The sequence below is a fragment of the Mustelus asterias genome, chromosome 1, assembly GCF_964213995.1.
Source record: "Mustelus asterias chromosome 1, sMusAst1.hap1.1, whole genome shotgun sequence".
Lineage (NCBI taxonomy): Eukaryota > Metazoa > Chordata > Chondrichthyes > Carcharhiniformes > Triakidae > Mustelus > Mustelus asterias.
The window spans coordinates 172,494,453-172,516,276 of NC_135801.1; positions in this window are offsets into that span (position 1 = coordinate 172,494,453).

A 21,824-nucleotide genomic window follows, 5' to 3' on the forward strand; every position below is an offset into this window, starting at 1 on the left:
TCCCTCCTCACACTCACTACACGATCCCTCCTCCCTTCACTACACAATACCTCCTACCCACACTACACAATCCCTCCTCACACTCACCAACAGTCCCTCCCCTCACTACACAATCCCTCCTCCCCTCACTACACACTTCCTCCTCCCCACACTACACAACCCCACCTCGCACTCACTACACAATCCCTCCTCCCATCACGACACAATCCCTCCTCACACTCACTACACAATCCCTCCTCACACTCACTGCACAATCACTCCTCACACTCACTAACCAAACTCTCCTCCCCTCACTACACAATCCCTCCTCCCCTCGCTACACAATCCCTCCTCACACTCACTACACAATCCCTCCTAACACTCACTACACAATCACTCCTCACACTCACTAACCAAACCCTCTTCCCCTCAGAACGCAATCCCTCCTCCCCTCACAACACAATCCCTCCTCCCCTCACTACACATTCCCTCCTCCCCTCACTACACAATCCCTCCTCGCACTCACTACACAATCACTCCTCCCCTCACTACACAATCCCACCTCCCCTCACTACACAATTCCTCCTCCACTCACTACACAGTCCCTCCTCCCCTCACTACACAATCCCTCCTCGCCTCACAACACAATCCCTCCTCACACTCACTACACAAGCCCTCCTCCCCTCACTACACAATCCCTCCCCACACTCACTACATAATGCCTCCTCCCCTCACTACACAATCACTCCCCACACTCACTATACAATCCCTCCTCGCACTCACTACACAATCACTCCTCCCCTCACTACACAATCCCACCTCCCCTCACTACACAATTCCTCCTCCACTCACTACACAGTCCCTCCTCCCCTCACTACACAATCCCTCCACGCCTCACAACACAATCCCTCCTCACACTCACTACACAATCCCTCCTCTCCTCACCATACAATCCCTCCTCACACCCACTACACAATCCCTCCTCCCCTCACTACACAATCCTTCCTCACACTCACTACACAATCCCTCCTCCCCTCAGTACACAATCCCTCCACCCCTCACTACACAATCACTCCTCCCCTCACTACTCAAACCCTCCTCACACTCACAACACAATCCCTCCTCCCCTCACTATACAATCCCTCCTCACACTCGCTACACAATCCCTCCTCCCCTCACTACACAATCCCTCCTCACACTCACTACACGATCCCTCCACCCCTCACTACACAATCCCTCCTCCCCTCACTACAAAACCCCTCCTAAAACTCTCTACACAATCCTTCCTCCCTCCACTACACAATCCCTCCTCCCCTCACTACACAATCCCTCCTCACACTCACTACACAATCCCTCCTCATCTCACTACACAATCCCTCCTCCCCTCACTACAAAATCCCTCCTCACACTCTCTACACAATCCTTCCTCCCTCCACTACACAATCCCTCCTCCCCTCACTACACAATCCCTCCTCACACTCACTACACCATCCCTCCTCCCCTCACCATACAATCCCTCCTCACACTCACTAAACAAACCCTCCTCCCCTCACTGCACAGTCCCTTGTCCCCTCACTACACAATCCCTCCTCACACTCACTCTCAATCCCGCCTCACACTCACTATACAATCCCTCCTCCCCTCACTACACAATCCCTCCTCCCCTCACAACACAATCCCTCCTCCCCTCACTACACAATCCCTCCTCCCCTCACTACACAATCCCTCCTCCCCTCACTACACAATCCCTCCTCCCCTCATAACACAATCCCTCCTCCCCTCACTACACAATCCCTCCTCCCCTCACTACACAATCCCTCCTCACACTCACTCTCAATCCCGCCTCACACTCACTATACAATCCCTCCTCCCCTCACTACACAATCCCTCCTCCCCTCACAACACAATCCCTCCTCCCCTCACTACACAATGCCTCCTCCCCTCACTACACAATCCCTCCTCACACTCACTAGAAAATCCCTCCTCACACTCACTTCACATTCCCTCCGCACACACTGCACAATATCTCCTCACACTCACTAAACAAACCCTCCTCCCCTCACTACACAATCCCTCCTCCCCTCACTACACAATCCCTCCTCACACTCACTCTCAATCCCGCCTCACACTCACTATACAATCCCTCCTCCCCTCACTACACAATCCCTCCTCCCCTCACAACACAATCCCTCCTCCCCTCACTACACAATGCCTCCTCCCCTCACTACACAATCCCTCCTCACACTCACTAGAAAATCCCTCCTCACACTCACTTCACATTCCCTCCGCACACACTGCACAATATCTCCTCACACTCACTAAACAAACCCTCCTCCCCTCACTACACAATCCCTCCTCCCCTCAATACACAATCCCTCCTCACACTCACTACACAATCCCTCCTCCCCTTACAACACAATCCCGCCTCACACTCACTACACAATCCCTCCTCCCCGACTAAACAATCCCTCCTCCCCTCACTACACATTCCCTCCTCCCCTCACTACACACTGGCTCCTCCCCTCACTACACAATCCCGCCTCACACTCACTACACGATCCCTCCTCCCCTCACTACACAATCCCTCCTCCCCTCACGACACAATCCCTCCTCACACTCACTTCACGATCCCTCCTCCCCTCACTACACAATCCCCCCTCCACTCACTACATAATCCCTCCTCACACACTCTACACAATCCCTCCTCCCTTCACGACACAATCCCTCCACCCCTCACTACACAATCCCTCCTCACACTCACTACAAGATCCATCCTCCCCTCTCTACACAATCCCTCCTCCCCTCACTACACAATGCCTCCTCACACTCACTACACAATCCCTCCAAACTTCACTACACAATCCCACCTCCCCTCACTACACAATCCCTCCTCACACTCACTACACAATCCCTCCTCCCCTCACTACACAATCCCTCCTGCCCTCACTACATAATCCCTCCCCGCACACACTACACAATCCCTCCTCACACTCACTGCACAATCCCTCCTCACACTCACTAAACAAACCTTCCTCCCCTCACTGCACAATCCCTCTTCCCCTCACTACACAATCCCTCCTCACACTCACTACACAATCCCTCCTCCCCTCACTATACAATCCCTCCTCCCCTCACTACCCAATCGCTCCTCGACTCACTGCACAATCCCTCGTCACACTCACCACAAAATCCCTCCTCGCACTCACTACACAATCCCTCCTCACACTCACTACAAAATCCCTCCTCGCACTCACTGCACAATCCCTCCTCCCCACATCACACAAGCCCTCCGCCCCTCACTACATAATCTCTCCTCCCCTCACTACAGAATCCATCCTCACACTCACTACACAATCCCTCCTCCCCTCATTACACAATCCCTCCTCCCCAAACTACACAATCCCTCCTTCCCTCACTACAAAATCGCTCCTCGACTCACTGCACAATCCATCCTCACACTCACTACACAATCCCTCCTCGCACTCACTACACAATCCCTATTCACACTCACTACACAATCCCTCCTCGCATTCACTAAACAAATCCTCCTCCCCTCACTACACAATCCCTCCTCCCCTCACTACACTATCCCTCCTCCCCTCACTACACAATCCCTCCTCCCCTCAATATACAATCCCTCCTCACACTCACTACACGATCCCTCCTCCCCTCACTACACAATCCCTCCTCCCCTCACGACACAATCCCTCCTCACACTCACTACACGATCCCTGCTCCCATCACAACACAATCCCTCCTCCCCTCACTACAAAATCCCTCCTCACACTCACTACACGATCCCTCCTCAAACTCACTAAACAATCCCTCCTCACACTCACTACACAATCCCTCCTCCCCTCACGACACAATCGCTCCTCACACTCACTAAACAAACCTTCCTCCCCACAATGCACAATCCCTATTCCCCTCACTACACAATCCCTCCTCACACTCACTACTCAATCCCGCCTCACACTCACTACACAATCCCTCCTCCCCTCACTAAACAATCCCTCCTCCCCTCACTACACATTCCCTCCTCCCCTCACTACACACTGGCTCCTCAACTCACTACACAATCCCGCCTCACACTCACTACACGATCCCTCCTCCCCTCACTACACAATTCCTCCTCCCCTCACGACACAATCCCTCCTCACACTCACTGCACGATCCCTCCTCCCCTCACTACACAATCCCTCCTCCCCTCACTACATAACCCCTCCTCACACACTCTACACAATCCCTCCTCCCTTCACGACACAATCCCTCCACCCCTCACTACACAATCCCTCCTCACACTCACTACACGATCCATCCTCCCCTCACTACACAATCCCTCCTCCCCTCACTACACAATGCCTCCTCACACTCACTACACGATCCATCCTCCCCTCACTACACAATCCATCCTCCCCTCACTACACAATGCCTCCTCACACTCACTACACAATCCCTCCTCCCCTCAATACACAATCCCTCCTCCCCTCACTACACATTCCCTCCTCCCCCCACTACACAATCCCTCCTCCCCTCACTACACAATCCCTCCTCCCCTCACTACACAATGCCTCCTCCCTCTACTACACAATACCTCCTCACGCTCACGACACAATCCCTCCTCACACTCACTTCACAATCCCTCCTCCCCTCACAACACAATCCCTCCTCACACTCACGACTCAATCCCGCCTCACACTCTCTACACAATCCCTCCTCCCCTCACTAAACAATCCCTCCTCCCCTCACTACACATTCCCTCCTCCCCTCACTACACACTGGCTCCTCCACGCACTACACAATCCCTCCTCACATTCACTACACAATCCCTCCTCCCCTCACTACACAATCCCTCCTCCCCTCAATATACAATCCCTCCTCACACTCACTACACGATCCCTCCTCCCTTCACTACACAATACCTCCTACCCTCACTACACAATCCCTCCTCACACTCACCACACAGTCCCTCCCCTCACTACACAATCCGTCCTCCCCTCACTACACACTCCCTCCTCCCCACACTACACAACCCCACCTCGCACTCACTACACAATCCCTCCTCGCACTCACTACACAATCACTCCTCCCCTCACTACACAATCCCACCTCCCCTCACTACACAATTCCTCCTCCCCTCACTCCACAGTCCCTCCTCCCCTCACTACACAATGCCTGCTCGGCTCACTACACAATCCCTCCTCCCCTCACTACACAATCCCTCCTCACACTCACTACACAATCCCTCCTCACACTCACTACACAATTCCTCCTCCCCTCACTACACAATCCCTCCCCACACTCACTACATAATGCCTCCTCCCCTCACTACACAATCCCTCCCCACACTCACTACACAATCCCTCCTCCCCTCACTGCACAATCCCTCCTCACACTCAATACACAATCACTCCTCCCCTCACTATACAAATCTCCTCACACCCACTACACAATCCCTCCTCCCCTCACTACACAATCCCTCCTCACACTCACTACACAATCCCTCCTCCCCTCACTACACAATCCCTCCTCACACTCACAACACAATCCCTCCTCCCCTCACTATACAAATCTCCTCACACTCACTACACAATCCCTCCTCCCCTCACTGCACAATCCCTCCACCCCTCACTACACAATCACTCCTCCCCTCACTACACAAACCCTCCTCACACTCACAACACAATCCCATCTCCCCTCACTATACAGTCCCTCCTCACACTCACTACACAATCCCTCCTCCCCTCACTGCACAATCCCTCCACCCCTCACTACACAATCACTCCTCCCCTCACTACACAAACCCTCCTCACACTCACAACACAATCCCTCCTCCCCTCACTACATAATCCCTCCTCAGACTCACTACACAATCCCTCCTCACACTCACTACACAATCCCTCCTCGCACTCACTACACAATCCCTCCTCACACTCACTACACAAACCCTCCTCCCCTCACTGCACAATCCCTCCACCCCTCACTACACAATCACTCCTCCCCTCACTACACAAACCCTCCTCACACTCACAACACAATCCCTCCTCCCCTCACCATACAATCCCTCCTCACATTCACAACACAATCCCTCCTCCCCTCACTACATAATCCCTCCTCACACACACTACACGATCCCTCCACCCCTCACTACACAATCCCTCCTCCCCTCACTACAAAATCCCTCCTCACACTCTCTACACAATCCTTCCTCCCTCCACTACACAATCCCTCCTCCCCTCACTACACAATCCCTCCTCACACTCACTACACCATCCCTCCTCCCCTCACTACACAATCCCTCCTCCCGTCAATATACAATCCCTCCTCACACTCACGACACAATACCTCCTCACTTCACTACACCATCCCTCCTCCCCTCACTACACAATCCCTTCTCACCCTCACTGCACTATCCCTCCTCCCCTCACTACCCAATCCCTCCTCCCCTCAGTACATAATCCCTCCTCACACTCACTACACAATCCCTCCTCCCTTCACTACACAATCCCTCCTCCCCTCACTACATAGTACCTCCTCAGACTCACTACACAATCCCTCCTCACACTCACTACACAATCCCTCCTCGCACTCACTACACAATCCCTCCTCACACTCACTACACAATCCCTCCTCGCATTCACTAAACAAATCCTCCTCCCCTCACTACACAAACCCTCCTCCCCTCACTACACTATCCCTCCTCCCCTCACTACACAATCCCTCCTCCCTTCAATATACAATCCCTCCTCACACTCACTACACGATCCCTCCTCCCCTCACTACACAATCCCTCCTCCCCTCACGACACAATCCCTCCTCACACTCACTCCACGATCCCTGCTCCCATCACAACACAATCCCTCCTCCCCTCACTACAAAATCCCTCCTCACACTCACGACACGATCCCTCCTCACACTCACTAAACAAACCTTCCTCCCCACAATGCACAATCCCTCCTCCCCTCACAAACAATCCCTCCTCCCCTCACTACACATTCCCTCCTCCCCTCACTACACACTGGCTCCTCCACTCACTACACAATCCCGCCTCACACTCACTACACGATTCCTCCTCCCCTCACGACACAATCCCTCCTCACACTCACTGCACGATCCCTTCTCCCTTCACGACACAATCCCTCCCCCCCTCACTACACAATCCCTCCTCCCCTCACTACACATTCCCTCCTCCCCTCACTACACAATCCCTCCTCACGCTCACGACACAATCCCTCCTCACACTCACTTCACAATCCCTCCTCCCCTCACTACACATTCCCTCCTCCCTCTACTACACAATCCCTCCTCACGCTCACGACACAATCCCTCCTCACACTCACTTCACAATCCCTCCTCCCCTCACAACACAATCCCTCCTCACACTCACTACACAATCCCTCCTCGCACTCACTACACAATCCCTCCTCGCACTCACTACACAATCCCTCCTCGCATTCACTACACAATCCCTCCTCGCATTCACTACACAATCCCTCCTCCCCTCACAACACAATCCCTCCTCACACTCACTACACAATCCCTCCTCACACTCACTACACAATCCCTCCTCACACTCACTACACAATCCCTCCTCGCATTCACTAAACAAATCCTCCTCCCCTCACTACACAATCCCTCCTCCCCTCAATATACAATCCCTCCTCACACTCACTACACGATCCCTCCTCCCTTCACTACACAATACCTCCTACCCACACTACACAATCCCTCCTCACACTCACCAACAGTCCCTCCCCTCACTACACAATCCCTCCTCCCCTCACTACACACTTCCTCCTCCCCACACTACACAACCCCACCTCGCACTCACTACACAATCCCTCCTCCCATCACGACACAATCCCTCCTCACACTCACTACACAATCCCTCCTCACACTCACTGCACAATCACTCCTCACACTCACTAACCAAACTCTCCTCCCCTCACTACACAATCCCTCCTCCCCTCACTACACAATCCCTCCTCACACTCACTACACAATCCCTCCTAACACTCACTACACAATCACTCCTCACACTCACTAACCAAACCCTCTTCCCCTCAGAACGCAATCCCTCCTCCCCTCACAACACAATCCCTCCTCCCCTCACTACACATTCCCTCCTCCCCTCACTACACAATCCCTCCTCGCACTCACTACACAATCACTCCTCCCCTCACTACACAATCCCACCTCCCCTCACTACACAATTCCTCCTCCACTCACTACACAGTCCCTCCTCCCCTCACTACACAATCCCTCCTCGCCTCACAACACAATCCCTCCTCACACTCACTACACAAGCCCTCCTCCCCTCACTACACAATCCCTCCCCACACTCACTACATAATGCCTCCTCCCCTCACTACACAATCACACCCCACACTCACTATACAATCCCTCCTCGCACTCACTACACAATCACTCCTCCCCTCACTACACAATCCCACCTCCCCTCACTACACAATTCCTCCTCCACTCACTACACAGTCCCTCCTCCCCTCACTACACAATCCCTCCTCGCCTCACAACACAATCCCTCCTCACACTCACTACACAATCCCTCCTCCCCTCACCATACAATCCCTCCTCACACCCACTACACAATCCCTCCTCCCCTCACTACACAATCCTTCCTCACACTCACTACACAATCCCTCCTCCCCTCAGTACACAATCCCTCCACCCCTCACTACACAATCACTCCTCCCCTCACTACTCAAACCCTCCTCACACTCACAACACAATCCCTCCTCCCCTCACTATACAATCCCTCCTCACACTCGCTACACAATCCCTCCTCCCCTCACTACACAATCCCTCCTCACACTCACTACACGATCCCTCCACCCCTCACTACACAATCCCTCCTCCCCTCACTACAAAACCCCTCCTAACACTCTCTACACAATCCTTCCTCCCTCCACTACACAATCCCTCCTCCCCTCACTACACAATCCCTCCTCACACTCACTACACCATCCCTCCTCCCCTCACTACACAATCCCTCCTCCCGTCAATATACAATCCCTCCTCCCCTCACGACACAATCCCTCCTCACTTCACTACACCATCCCTGCTCCCCTCACTACACAATCCTTCCTCCCCTCACTACATAATCCCTCCTCACACTCACTACACAATCCCTCCTCCCTTCACTACACAATCCCTCCTCAGACTCACTACACAATCCCTCCTCACACTCACTTCACAATCCCTCCTCACACTCACGAAACAAACCCTCCTCCCCTCACTACACAATCCCTCGTCCCCTCACTACACAATCCCTCCTCACACTCACTCTCAATCCCGCCTCACACTCACTATACAATCCCTCCTCCCCTCACTACACAATCCCTCCACCCCTCACTACACATTCCCTCCTCCCCTCACGACACAATGCCTCCTCCCCTCACTACACAATCCCTCCTCACACTCACTAGACAATCCCTCCTCACACTCACTTCACAATCCCTCCGCACACTCACTGCACAATATCTCCTCACACTCACTAAACAAACCCACCTCCCCTCACTACACAATCCCTCCTCGCCTCAATACACAATCCCTCCTCACACTCACTACACAATCCCTCCTCACACTCACTACACAATCCCTCCTCCCCTCACAACACAATCCCGCCTCACACTCACTACACAATCCCTCCTCCCCTCACTAAACAATCCCTCCTCCCCTCACTACACATTCCCTCCTCCCCTCACTACACACTGGCTCCTCCACTCACTACACAATCCCGCCTCACACTCACTACACAATCCCTCCTACCCTCAATACACAATCCGTCCTCCCCTCACTACACATTCCCTCCTCCCCTCACTACACAATCGCTCCTCACACTCACTACACAATCCCTCCTCACACTCACTGCACAATACCTCCTTACACTCACTGAACAAACCCTCCTCCCCTCACTACACAATCCCTCCTCCCCTCACTACACAAACCCTCCTCACACTCACTACACAATCCCTCCTCAAACACACTACACAATCACTCCTCACACTCACTACACAATCTCTCCTACCCTCACAAAACAATCCATCCTCACACTCACTACACAATCCCTCCTCGCACTCACTACACAATCCCTCCTCACACTCACTACACAATCCCTCCTCGCATTCACTAAACAAATCCTCCTCCCCTCACTACACAATCCCTCCTCACCTCACTACACTATTCCTCCTCCCCTCACTACACAATCCCTCCTCCCCTCAATATACAATATCTCCTCACACTCACTACACAATCACTCCTCGCATTCACTAAACAAGTCCTCCTCCCCTCACTATACAATCTCTCCTCCCCTCACTACACTATCTCTCCTCCCCTCAATATACAATCCCTCCTCACACTCACTATACAATCCCTCCTCCCCTCACCACACGATCCCTCCTCCCCTCACTACACAATCCCTCCTCCCCTCAATATACAATCCCTCCTCACACTCACTATGCAATCCCTCCTCCCCTCACTACACAATCCCTCCTCCCCTCACTACATACTCCCTCCTCCCCTCACTACACAACCCCTCCTCGCACTCACTACACAATCCCTCCTCCCCTCAATACACAATCCCTCCTCCCCTCAGTACACAATCCCTCCTCACACTCACTACACAATCCCTCCTAACACTCACTACACACTGGCTCCTCCACTCACTACACAATCCCGCCTCACACTCACTACACGATCCCTCCTCCCCTCACTACACAATCCCTCCTCCCCTCACAAAACAATTTCTCCTCACACTCACTACACAATCCCTCCTCGTACTCACTACACAATCCCTCCTCGCATTCACTAAACAAATCCTCCTCCCCTCACTACACAATCCCTCCTCCCCTCACAAAACAATTCCTCCTCACACTCACTACACAATCCCTCCTCGTACTCACTACACAATCCCTCCTCGCATTCACTATACAATCCCTCCTCCCCTCACTACACTATCCCTCCTCCCATCACTACACAATCCCTCCTCATACTCACCACACGATCCCTCCTCCCCTCAATATACAATCCCTCCTCACACTCACTACACAATCCCTCCTCACACTCAATACACAATCCCTCCTAACACTCACTGCACAATCCCTCCTCACACTCACTGCACAATCACTCCTCACACTCACTACACAATCCCTCCTCCCCTCAATATACAATCCCTCCTCACACTCACTACACAATCCCTCCTCACACTCAATACACAATCCCTCCTAACACTCACTGCACAATCCCTCCTCACACTCACTGCACAATCACTCCTCACACTCACTAAACACTCCCTCCTCCTCTCACAATACAATCCCTCCTCCCCTCACTACACAATGCCTCCTCCCCTCACTACACAATCCCTCCTCGCACTCACTACACACTCCCTCCTCCCCTCACGACACAATCCCTCCTCGCACTCACTACACAATCCCTCCTCGCGCTCACTACACAATCCCTCCTCCCCTCACTACACAATCCCTCCTCGCACTCACTACACAATCCCTACTCCCCTCACTACACAATCCCTCCACCCCTGACTACACAAACCCACCTCCCCTCACTACACAATCCCTCCTCGCACTCACTACACAATCCCTCCTCGCGCTCACTACACAATCCCTCCTCGCCTCACAACACAATCCCTCCTCACACTCACAACACAATCCCTCCTCCCCTCACTACACAATGCCTCCTCCCCTCACTACACAATCCCTCCTCGCACTCACTACACAATCCCTCCTCCCCTCACGACACAATCCCTTCTCGCACTCACTACACAATCCCTCCTCGCGCTCACTACACAATCCCTCCTCCCCTCACTACACAATCCCTCCTCGCACTCACTACACAATCCCTACTCCCCTCACTACACAATCCCTCCACCCCTGACTACACAAACCCACCTCCCCTCACTACACAATCCCTCCTCGCACTCACTACACAATCCCTCCTCGCGCTCACTACACAATCCCTCCTCGCCTCACAACACAATCCCTCCTCACACTCACTACACAATCCCTCCACCCCTCACTACACAATCACTCCTCCCCTCACTACACAATCCCTCCTCCCCTCAGTACATAATCCCTCCTCACACTCACTACACAATCCCTCCTCCCTTCACTACACAACCCCTCCACCCCTCACTACATAATCCCTCCTCACACACACTACACAATCCCTCCTGACACTCACTACACAATCCCTCCTCACACTCACAGCACAATCCCTCCTCACACTCACTAAACAAACCCTCCTCCCCTCACTACACAATCCCTCGTCCCCTCACTACATAATCCCTCCTCACACTCACTATACAATCCCTCCTCCCCTCACTACACAATCCCTCCTCCCCTCACTACACATTCCCTCCTCCCCACACTACACAATGCCTCCGCCCCTCACTACACAATCCCTCCTCACACTCACTAGACAATCATTCCTTACACTCACTTCACAATCCCTCCGCACACTCACTGCACAATATCTCCTCACACTCACTAAACAAACCCTCCTCCCCTCACTACACAATCCCTCCTCCCCTCAATACACAATCCCTCCTCACACTCACTACACAATCCTTCCTCACACTCACTACACAATCCCTCCACCACTCACTACACAATTCCTCCTCACACTCACTACACAATCCCTCCTCCCCTCACAACACAATCCCTCATCGCACTCACTACACAATCCCTCCTCGCACTCACAACACAATCCCTCCTCACACTCACTAAACAATCCCTCCTCGCATTCACTAAACAAACCCTCCTCCCCTCACTACACAATCCCTCCTCGCGCTCAATACACAATCCCCCCCCACACTCACTACACAATCCCTCCTCACACTCACTACACTATCGCTCCTCCCCTCACTACACAATTCCTCCTCACACTCACTACACAATCCCTCCTCCCTCACAACATAATCCCTCATCACACTCACTACACAATCCCTCCTCGCACTCACAACACAATCCCTCCTCACACTCACTACACAATCCCTCCTCGCATTCACTAAACAAACCCTCCTCCCCTCACTACACAATCCCTCCGCCCATCACTACACAATCCCTCCTCACACTCACTACACGATCCCTCCTCCTTTCACTACAGAATACCTCCCCCCCTCACGACACAATCCCTCTTCACACTCACTACACAATTCCTCCTCCCCTCACTACACAATCCCTCCTCCCCTCACTACACAATACCTCCTCGCACTCACTACACAATCTCTCCTCCCCTCACTACTAAATCCCTCCTCCCCTCACTACACAATCCCTCCTCACACTCACTACACAATCCCTCCTCACACTCACTACACACTACCTCCTCACACTCACTGCACAATCCCTCCTCACGCTCACTAAACAAACCCTCCTCCCCTCAATTCACAATCCTTCCTCACACTCACTACATAATCCCTCCTCGCACTCACTACACAATCCCTCCTCACACTCACTACACAATCCCTCCTCGCATTCACTAAACAAACCCTCTTCCCTCACTACACAATCCCTCCTCCCCTCACTACACTATCCCTTCTCTCCTCACTACACAATCCCTCCTCACGCTCACTACACGATCCCTCTTCCCCTCACTACACAATCCCTCCTCCCCTCACTACACACTCCCTCCTCCCCTCACTACACAATCCCTCCTCCCCTCACTAAACACTCCCTCCTCCCCTCACTACACAATCCCTCCTCCCCTCACTACACAATCCCTCCTCCCCTCACTACACAGTCCCTCCTCACACTCACTACACAATCCCTCCTCCCCTTACTACACAATCCCTCTCACACTCACTACACAATCCCTCCTCCCCTCACTACACAATCCCTCCTCCCCTCACTACACACTCCCTCCTCCCCTCACTACACAATCCCTCCTCGCACTCACTACACAATCCCTCCTCCCCTCACTACATAATCCCTCCTCACACTCACTACACAATCCCTCCTCCCCTCACGACACAATACCTCCCCACAATCACTACACAATCCATCCTCTCCTCACCACACAATCCCTCCTCCCCTCACTACACAATCCCTCCTCGCACTCACTACACAATCCCTACTCCCCTCACTACACAATCCCTCCACCCCTGACTACACAAACCCACCTCCCCTCACTACACAATCCCTCCTCGCACTCACTACACAATCCCTCCTCGCGCTCACTACACAATCCCTCCTCGCCTCACAACACAATCCCTCCTCACACTCACAACACAATCCCTCCTCCCCTCACTACACAATGCCTCCTCCCCTCACTACACAATCCCTCCTCGCACTCACTACACAATCCCTCCTCCCCTCACGACACAATCCCTCCTCGCACTCACTACACAATCCCTCCTCGCGCTCACTACACAATCCCTCCTCCCCTCACTACACAATCCCTCCTCGCACTCACTACACAATCCCTACTCCCCTCACTACACAATCCCTCCACCCCTGACTACACAAACCCACCTCCCCTCACTACACAATCCCTCCTCGCACTCACTACACAATCCCTCCTCGCGCTCACTACACAATCCCTCCTCGCCTCACAACACAATCCCTCCTCACACTCACTACACTATCCCTTCTCTCCTCACTACACAATCCCTCCTCCCCTCACTACACAATCCCTCCTCCCCTCACTACACAATCCCTCCTCCCCTCACTACACTATCCCTTCTCTCCTCACTACACAATCCCTCCTCACGCTCACTACACGATCCCTCTTCCCCTCACTACACAATCCCTCCTCCCCTCACTACACACTCCCTCCTCCCCTCACTACACAATCCCTCCTCCCCTCACTAAACACTCCCTCCTCCCCTCACTACACAATCCCTCCTCCCCTCACTACACAGTCCCTCCTCACACTCACTACACAATCCCTCCTCCCCTTACTACACAATCCCTCTCACACTCACTACACAATCCCTCCTCCCCTCACTACACAATCCCTCCTCCCCTCACTACACACTCCCTCCTCCCCTCACTACACAATCCCTCCTCGCACTCACTACACAATCCCTCCTCCCCTCACTACATAATCCCTCCTCACACTCACTACACAATCCCTCCTCCCCTCACTACACAATACCTCCCCACAATCACTACACAATCCATCCTCTCCTCACTACACAATCCCTCCTCCCCTCACTGCACAATCCCCCCTCCCCTCACTTCACAGTCCCTCCTCCCCTCACTACACAATCTCTCCTCCCCTCACTACACAATCCCTCCTCGCACTCACTACACAATCCCTCCTCCCCTCACGACACAATCCCTCCTCGCACTCACTACACAATCCCTCCTCGCGCTCACTACACAATCCCTCATCCCCTCACTACACAATCCCTCCTCGCACTCACTACACAATCCCTACTCCCCTCACTACACAATCCCTCCACCCCTGACTACACAAACCCACCTCCCCTCACTACACAATCCCTCCTCGCACTCACTACACAATCACTCCTCGCGCTCACTACACAATCCCTCCTCGCCTCACAACACAATCCCTCCTCACACTCACAACACAATCCCTCCTCCCCTCACTACACAATGCCTCCTCCCCTCACTACACAATCCCTCCTCGCACTCACTACACAATCCCTCCTCCCCTCACGACACAATCCCTCCTCGCACTCACTACACAATCCCTCCTCGCGCTCACTACACAATCCCTCCTCCCCTCACTACACAATCCCTCCTCGCACTCACTACACAATCCCTACTCCCCTCACTACACAATCCCTCCACCCCTGACTACACAAACCCACCTCCCCTCACTACACAATCCCTCCACCCCTGACTACACAAACCCACCTCCCCTCACTACACAATCCCTCCTCGCACTCACTACACAATCCCTCCTCGCGCTCACTACACAATCCCTCCTCGCCTCACAACACAATCCCTCCTCACACTCACTACACAATCCCTCCACCCCTCACTACACAATCACTCCTCCCCTCACTACACAATCGCTCCTCCCCTCAGTACATAATCCCTCCTCACACTCACTACACAATCCCTCCTCCCTTCACTACACAACCCCTCCACCCCTCACTACATAATCCCTCCTCACACACCTACACAATCCCTCCTGACACTCACTACACAATCCCTCCTCACACTCACAGCACAATCCCTCCTCACACTCACTAAACAAACCCTCCTCCCCTCACTACACAATCCCTCGTCCCCTCACTACATAATCCCTCCTCACACTCACTATACAATCCCTCCTCCCCTCACTACACAATCCCTCCTCCCCTCACTACACATTCCCTCCTCCCCACACTACACAATGCCTCCGCCCCTCACTACACAATCCCTCCTCACACTCACTAGACAATCACTCCTTACACTCACTTCACAATCCCTCCGCACACTCACTGCACAATATCTCCTCACACTCACTAAACAAACCCTCCTCCCCTCACTACACAATCCCTCCTCCCCTCAATACACAATCCCTCCTCACACTCACTACACAATCCTTCCTCACACTCACTATACAATCCCTCCACCACTCACTACACAATTCCTCCTCACACTCACTACACAATCCCTCCTCCCCTCACAACACAATCCCTCATCGCACTCACTACACAATCCCTCCTCGCACTCACAACACAATCCCTCCTCACACTCACTAAACAATCCCTCCTCGCATTCACTAAACAAACCCTCCTCCCCTCACTACACAATCCCTCCTCGCGCTCAATACACAATCCCCCCCCACACTCACTACACAATCCCTCCTCACACTCACTACACTATCCCTCCTCCCCTCACTACACAATTCCTCCTCACACTCACTACACAATCCCTCCTCCCTCACAACACAATCCCTCATCACACTCACTACACAATCCCTCCTCGCACTCACAACACAATCCCTCCTCACACTCACTACACAATCCCTCCTCGCATTCACTAAACAAACCCTCCTCCCCTCACTACACAATCCCTCCGCCCATCACTACACAATCCCTCCTCACACTCACTACACGATCCCTCCTCCTTTCACTACAGAATACCTCCCCCCCTCACGACACAATCCCTCTTCACACTCACTACACAATTCCTCCTCCCCTCACTACACAATCCCTCCTCCCCTCACTACACAATACCTCCTCGCACTCACTACACAATCTCTCCTCCCCTCACTACTAAATCCCTCCTCCCCTCACTACACAATCCCTCCTCACACTCACTACACAATCCCTCCTCACACTCACTACACACTACCTCCTCACACTCACTGCACAATCCCTCCTCACGCTCACTAAACAAACCCTCCTCCCCTCAATTCACAATCCTTCCTCACACTCACTACACAATCCCTCCTCGCACTCACTACACAATCCCTCCTCACACTCACTACACAATCCCTCCTCGCATTCACTAAACAAACCCTCTTCCCTCACTACACAATCCCTCCTCCCCTCACTACACTATCCCTTCTCTCCTCACTACACAATCCCTCCTCACGCTCACTACACGATCCCTCTTCCCCTCACTACACAATCCCTCCTCCCCTCACTACACACTCCCTCCTCCCCTCACTACACAATCCCCCCTCCCCTCACTAAACACTCCCTCCTCCCCTCACTACACAATCCCTCCTCCCCTCACTACACAATCCCTCCTCCCCTCACTACACAGTCCCTCCTCACACTCACTACACAATCCCTCCTCCCCTTACTACACAATCCCTCTCACACTCACTACACAATCCCTCCTCCCCTCACTACACAATCCCTCCTCCCCTCACTACACACTCCCTCCTCCCCTCACTACACAATCCCTCCTCGCACTCACTACACAATCCCTCCTCCCCTCACTACATAATCCCTCCTCACACTCACTACACAATCCCTCCTCCCCTCACTACACAATACCTCCCCACAATCACTACACAATCCATCCTCTCCTCACTACACAATCCCTCCTCCCCTCACTGCACAATCCCCCCTCCCCTCACTTCACAGTCCCTCCTCCCCTCACTACACAATCTCTCCTCCCCTCACTACACACTCCCTCCTCCCCTCACTACACAATCCCTCCTCCCCTCACTACACAATCCCTCCTCCCCTCACTACACACTCCCTCCTCCCCTCACTACACAATCCCTCCTCCCCTCACTACACAATCCCTCCTCCCCTCACTACACAATCCCTCCTCCCCTCACCACACATTCCCTCCTCCCCTCACTACACAGTCCCTCCTCACACTCACTACACAATCCCTCCTCACACTCACTTCACAACCCCTCCTCACACTCACTGCACAATACCTCCTCAAACTCACGAAACATTCCCTCCTCCCCTCACTACACAATCCCTCCTCCCCTCACTACACAATCCCTCCTCACACTCACTACACAATCCCTCCTCCCCTCACTACACAATCCCTCCTCACACTCACTAGACAATCCCTCCTCGCACTCACTACACAATCCCTCCTCACACTCACTAAACAATCCCTCCTCGCACTCACTACGCAATCCCTGCTCGCATTCACTAAACAAACCCTCCTCCCCTCACTACACAATCCCTCCTCCCCTCACTACACAATCCCTCCTCCCCTCACTACACAATCCCTCCTCACACTCACTACACGATCCCTTCTCCCCTCACTACACAGTCCCTCCTCCCCTCACTATACAATCCCACCTCCCCTCACTACACAATCCCTCCTCCCCTCACTGCACAATCCCCCCTCCCCTCACTGCACAATCCCTCCTCCCCTCACTACACAATCCCCTCTCCCCTCACTACACAATCCTTCCTCCCCTCACTACACAGTCCCTCCTCACACTCACTACACAATCCCTCCTCACCTCACTATACAATCCCTCCTCGCACCCACTACACAATCCTTCTTCCCCTCACTATACAATCCCACCTCCCCTCACTACACAATCCCTCCTCCCCTCACTGCACAATCCCCCCTCCCCTCACTGCACAATCCCTCCTCCCCTCACTACACAATCCCCTCTCCCCTCACTACACAATCCTTCCTCCCCTCACTACACAGTCCCTCCTCACACTCACTACACAATCCCTCCTCACCTCACTATACAATCCCTCCTCGCACCCACTACACAATCCTTCTTCCCCTCACTACGCAATCCCCCCTCCCCTCACTACACAATCCCTCCTCCCCTCACTGCACAATCCCTCCTCACCTCACTACACAATCCCTCCTCATCTCACTACACAATGCCTCCTCGCACCCACTACACAATCCCTCCTCACCTCACTACACAATCCCTCCTCGCACCCACTACACAATCCCTCCTCCCCTCACTACACAATCCCTCCTCCCCTCACTACACAATCCCTCCTCACACTCACTACACAATCCCTCCTCCCCTCACTACACACTCCCTCCTCACCTCACTACACAATCCCTCCTCCCCTCACTACACAATCCCTCCTCACCTCACTACACAATCCCTCCTCACCTCACTACACAATCCCTCCTCCCCTCACTACACAATCCCTCCTCACCTCACTACACAATCCCTCCTCACCTCACTACACAATCCCTCCTCACCTCACTACACGATCCCTCCTCACCTCACTACACAATCCCTCCTCGCACCCACTACACAATCCCTCCTCCCCTCACTACACAATCCCTCCTCACCTCACTACACAATCCCTCCTCGCACCCACTACACAATCCCTCCTCCCCTCACTACACAATCCCTCCTCCCTGATGCACTATCAATTATGCGACGACGAGTGAGTACGCGAAAACAAACAGGCTTTTATTCACAAAAGAAAGATTTGGAGCGCACCCATGCTGATGAACTGGTCCGGCGACTGAGCAGAGGGGGTGGGAGCAGTCACCTTTATACCCGGGGGGAGGAGTCTCAGGCAGAGCCGGCACGGGCCTGTCCAGGCATGTCACACATCCACAGGCAATAACTCAACAGTGGTTTACCACATTCACCCCCTGCTTTTAAAAAGAGTTTGGCGTGGGTGCGGGGTTGGAACAGTATTTACAGAATTACAATTTTTTTTTTTTTGAAAAAGAGTCCGGCAGGGTTGAGGTGGGTGGAACAATATTCACAAATTCAGTCTCTCTGGGGGCTTGATCTGCCGCTGCATTCGCCGTAGTGCTGGTTGTGGTGTCGGTTCTGGTGGCCGCGGTGTTGGTTCAGGCTCCAGGCTGTAGCCGCTCGAGTCGTTTGTGGTCCCTTCCAATTGTCGGGTGCGTGGTGGCGGCTCCTGAGGCTCAGGCGTGCTGTATACGGGGGTTGGGGGTGTGGGGTTGTGGGTCGTTGTGATCCCTGGGGCACCTGCGGGTGCCAGGTCTCGAATGGAGACCGTGTCCTCTCTCCCGTCGGGGTACGCCACATAGGCGTATTGGGGGTTGGCGTGGAGGAGCTGGACCCTTTCGACCAGGGGGTCCGACTTATGGGTCCTCACGTGCTTCCGGAGCAAGACAGGGCCTGGGGACGTCAGCCACGATGGTAGTGAGGTCCCCGAGGAGGACTCCCTGGGGAAAACAAACTTCCTTTCGTGAGGGGTAGCATTGGTAGCTGTGCAAAGGAGTGATCTAATCGAGTGTAGTGCATCAGGGAGGACCTCTTGCCAGCGGGTGACTGGAAAACCTTTAGACCTCAGCGCTAGTAAAACGGCCTTCCAGACTGTCGCATTCTCTCTCTCTACCTGTCCGTTCCCCCTGGGGTTGTAGCTGGTGGTCCTTATCGAGGCTATGCCTTTGGAGAGCAGGTACTGTCGCAGCTCATCACTCATAAAGGAGGATCCCCGGTCGCTATGGATATAGCTAGGGAAACCGAACAGGGTGAAGAGGCTGTGCAAGGCCCTGACGACCGTGGCCGAGGTCATATCCGGGCAGGGAATAGCGAAAGGGAAACGTGAATACTCGTCAATGATGTTGAGGAAGTATATGTTGCGGTCAGAAGAGGGGAGGGGGCCTTTGAAGTCGACGCTTAGTCACTCGAAAGGGCGGGTGGCTTTTATGAGGTGTGCTCTGTCTGGCTGATAGAAGTGCGGTTTGCACTCTGCGCAGACCTGGCAGTGTCTGGCTAAAGAACATAGAACATAGAACATTACAGCACAGTACAGGCCCTTCGGCCCTCGATGTTGCGCCGACCAGTGGTACCAATCTGAAGCCCCTCTAATCTACACTATTCCAACATGATCCATATGTTTATCCAATAACCACTTGAATGCTCTCAACATTGACGAGTCCACTACTGCTGCAGGCAGGGCATTCCACGCCCTTACTACTCTCTGAGTAAAGAACCTACCTCTAACATCTGTCCTATATCTCTCACCCCTCAATTTAAAGCTATGTCCCCTCGTGCTAGCCAACACCATCCGAGGAAAAAGGCTCTCACTATCCACCCTATCTAATCCTCTGATCATCTTGTATGCCTCTATTAAGTCACCTCTTAACCTTCTTCTCTCTAACGAAAACAACCTCAAGCCCCTCAGCCTTTCCTCATACGATTTTCCCACCATACCAGGCAACATTCTGGTAAATCTCCTCTGCACCCTTTCCAACACTTCCACATCTTTCCTATAATGCGGCGACCAGAACTGTACGCAATACTCCAAATGCGGCCGCACCAGAGTTTTGTACAGTTGCAACATGGCCTCCTGGCTCCGAAACTCAATCCCTCTACCAATAACAGCTAACACACCGTACGCCTTCTTAACAACCCTATCAACCTGGGTGCCAACTTTCAGGGATCTATGCACATGGACACCCAGATCCCTCTGTTCATCCACACTACCAAGTATCTTACCATTAGCCCAGTAC